We start from the raw sequence: 3,910 nt of genomic DNA on the forward strand, positions 1-3,910 counted from the left end.
ACCTCCTTTGAACAAAGAGCTCCAAGAGGACACCCCACCACCAGTTTGAGTTGGCTGAATGGGGGGAGAAGATGATGAGGCGTGTTGATCTGTTGCCATGATTGAGCCGATCTCTCTTCTTCTTCCTTAGTTGGTCCAGCAGAAAAAACCAGAAAAAGAAAGTTTTGGAGGAAAAGAAGATAAGATTTGCTTTACAAACGAAATTTACTAAAAGAAGTAAACTTTAGGAGCACAGGATCATAGATGTTAAATAAAACTAAGTAACACCCATTCTCCCACTAAAAGTCCCCATACACGGGTCTACTTTATACTGTTTATAGTGTATTTGTATTTTAGGCTTTGGCAATCATCTATCGTCCAAATATATTATATTTGTATTAGTTGTCATTGCCTGTTTTTAGGCTTGTACGGGTATGTAAGATTTTAATATTTTAATTCACGATACGATGAACTTTTCTCCTTGTAGCATGTGTGGACTATTCCGGCACCACAGTCAAGTATATCAGTTATTGACATGTTTAAAGTCACATGATTGTTTTGATCAAAGCCAGAAACCTCCCTAGAGCAAAAAAATGTTGTCAGCCATGATTGATAATCCAATGAAAACTGGATCAGATTATGATCGAATTCAAGAACTAAAATCATTTGATGATACTAAAGCCGGTGTGAAAGGACTAGTTGATGAAGGTGTCACGAAAATACCACAAATATTCATCCACCCACCATCATCAGATATGAAATCATCTCTGGGTGGTAACTACAGGATCCCAGTGATAGACTTCACAGGTGTCCAAAATGATACAACTCGACGTAGTAGCATAGTTGAAGAAGTCCGTCGTGCATCTGAGACAGGCGGCTTTTTTCAGTTGGTGAACCATGGAATAGACGTACGTGTATTGGATGAAATGATTGGAAGTGTACGAAAGTTTCATGAACAACCAAAGGAAGTGAAGTCCAAGTACTATACTCGTGATCTTAGTGTAAAAAGTGAGATATAGCAGTAACTTCGATTTGTACCAATCTCCTGCTGCTAATTGGAGGGACTCAATTTATTGTACTTTGGCTCCTGAACCTCCCAGTCCTGAAGAGTTGCCTTTGGAGTGCAGGTATATGTTCACCCTTGGGTTTGTTGGTTAATGTTTTTAACGTATGTTAAGAGCAGCTTGATTAGATACAAGGAATTGTAGAATGTAAAAACAGAACTGATCTGCTATATATAATCTGGATTTCATTCGTAAGGGGTTAACTGTATTACTGTATTAGTGTATTAATGATTTTGGTGTTTTGATTTTATTTTTATCACCGTAGCAAAAGGTGATAATTTCTAGTGATAGGAAAAGTTTCATTTCAGAATTTGTGCTGCAGTAGAGAACTTGTGCTGAAATTTTCTGAAATTCCTCTCTCCATGTCCAATAAACAAAACCCTGTAAATAGAAGCCTTAACACATCTTGATACCCACCCTTTCCTTTACTTTTATCCAATAACCATTCCAATTCTTGCTGCCAAGTTTGTTGTAGCACTCTATTGTACCCAGCTCTATGTAAAAGGCATGTCCAGATTTCTCTACCATATATACAGCAAGAACAAATGTTCTTCTGTCTCTACTCCTCGATTACACAGAACACACACATCCGATGCAATAAAGTCCATTGTTTTAGTCTCTGCAAAGTCTTCAATCCATCTCTCAATGCTAACCAACTAATGAATGAGAGCCTTGGAATCTTATTGGTAAACCATATCAGTCTATGCCATGAAACTTACTGCTTTGACTGCCTTATACGACAGATTTTTGTGGAGTATGATCTCCCTGAGCTCTGTTTTTGGACTTGTAATAGAGTTCCTTGTAAATTAGGGAGATAGCAGTACTGGTATTTAGTACTTCAGTAGTACAAACTAACTAAAAGTTTTCTTGCTGCAAATCCTGGTAAATTTCTGGCACAAGTTACTAATATCAGTGTATACAACCGTCTATATGCTCAATAAGAACAAAAATACTGCTGCATCCAATCATCTGGGTGAACTGTGAAGTATCAAACTCAGAAAAAGTGTGAAGATCTTCTTTTACTCTAACAAGTAACTACATGTAATTATTACTATGACTTACCAGTAGTACCTATCTTTTTGCTTAACATTATTACTATGACTTACCAGTTACCAGTACTACTATAGAATATTGACGATTCCTAAATAAAGACATAAGTGGGTCTTCTGTTGCTTTCTTTGATTTCAAGGGATATATTGTTGGAGTTTTCTAAGCATGTTCAAGTATTAGGGGTTACTTTGTCTGAAGTTATATCAGAGGCTCTCGGACTCAACTCGAACCATCTTAAAGACATGGGTATTGTGGAGGGTCTTGCTGCTATATGCCACTATTATCCAGCGTGTCCAGAACCAGAACTGACTATGGGAACCACCAAGCATTCTGATCCCGATTTCTTCACTGTCCTTCTTCAAGATCACCTAGGCGGTTTACAAGTTCTCCACGAAAACCAATGGGTCGACGTCTCTCCCCTGTGTGGTGGTTTAATAGTAAATTTAGGTGACTTTCTTCAGGTAATTTAAGCATTGTTTTTTTTTCTAACTTGCTCTACAAAAATCACATTTTCCCATTATTTAGTGTGTTGATACTTGTTGTGCGCTCTAAGGAACCCCTTGAAAGAATTAAGACACACTTACAATTTCCCACAGTATATAATTTTATTTGATTTTAAATTTATTTTGAGTACGTTTAATTTTGGTTGTGGACGTCCTGTCCTAATGCAGCTTGTCTCGAATAATAAACTTAAGAGCAGTGAGCACAGAGTTCTTGCTAAAAAAGAAGGGCCAAGAATTTCTGTGGCATGCTTCTTCAGGCCAGATTTGCAGTCGACGATGCTAATTGGTCCCATCAAAGAGTTGCAGTCAGAAGAAAATCCTCCCCTATTCAGGGAAACTACTGTACGTGATTACCTTGCTTACTACTTTAGCAAAGGATTGGATGGGGAGTCTGCTCTTCCACATTTCCGCTTGTGAGTTTATATTGGTGCTTGGAAGACTTCATAGCCAGGGCACTTTGTTAATTACATTTGCATTTCGATACTGATGCAAGTCATGACAGCTAGTGATTTAGATTGTTATGAACTTTCTTTATAAAAAGATGCACAACGAAGAACGCTTAGTACATTTCTGAAGGATACTTAAAGGCAATCAAATACTGCGGGGAGAAAATCCCTGTAGCACCTAAAAGTAGATCCATCCCTCTATTTCAGCAGCTCAAATGTGTTTGAATTTAAATGATAATTTGTTATTCAGAGTAAGCTTACTGCGGCTTGATCAGCTCAGATGAAATCGAACCATGAAGAAAAGAGGATGAGAATATCGCTTTTAGTGACGCAGAACTGAGAATGAAATGTTTTGGTTCATAAAAAGTTGCCTAGATTATATTGGCTATTTCATCCAATTGAAAATCAAGTTTGTCATAGTAGAACTAATTTCATTTAATAAATTCTCTGCAAGGAATACGTAGATCTCGTGCAGCAACTGACTTCTCTTTCAATTAGTAAACCAACATATGTTTTGGATGAGATGATTGATGGTGTGCCGTGTGCGTAGGTTCAATGAGCAACCAGAACGAGAATGAAATCTTTTGATCGTTCATGGAGTGTTGCCTAGATTGACTATAGTGGCCAATTTTATCCAATTAAAAAAAAAAAAGTTTGTCACAGTAAAAACTTATTTCAATTAATAAATTCTCTGCGACGATTACGTAGATTTGAATATTTTTTCTACCTTTTTCTTGTGACCCATCTAGGTGTTTAACATTTTCTTTAGCTATGTAAATCATTTTTCTGTTAGAGACTGTTATGAAGAATTCTCGTAATATTGGAGCAATAGATGAACTGCGTTGTAGGGCTGGGACGCCTGGGCGGG

The 3,910-nt window shown here is 37.3% G+C and overlaps 1 pseudogene across 1 annotated transcript; it reads left to right on the forward strand.

Annotated features, from left to right (window-relative positions):
• Positions 1–439: 439 nt before the first annotated feature.
• Positions 440–3,229, forward strand: LOC147478347 (1-aminocyclopropane-1-carboxylate oxidase homolog 11-like; annotated as a pseudogene). Its single transcript, XR_015209376.1, has 3 exons — positions 440–1,106; positions 2,233–2,554; positions 2,765–3,229. The product of XR_015209376.1 is annotated as a 1-aminocyclopropane-1-carboxylate oxidase homolog 11-like (transcript).
• The last annotated feature ends 681 nt before the right edge of the window (positions 3,230–3,910 follow it).

The sequence above is a fragment of the Coptis chinensis genome, chromosome 9 (genome assembly GCF_015680905.1).
Source record: "Coptis chinensis isolate HL-2020 chromosome 9, ASM1568090v1, whole genome shotgun sequence".
Taxonomy (NCBI): domain Eukaryota; kingdom Viridiplantae; phylum Streptophyta; class Magnoliopsida; order Ranunculales; family Ranunculaceae; genus Coptis; species Coptis chinensis.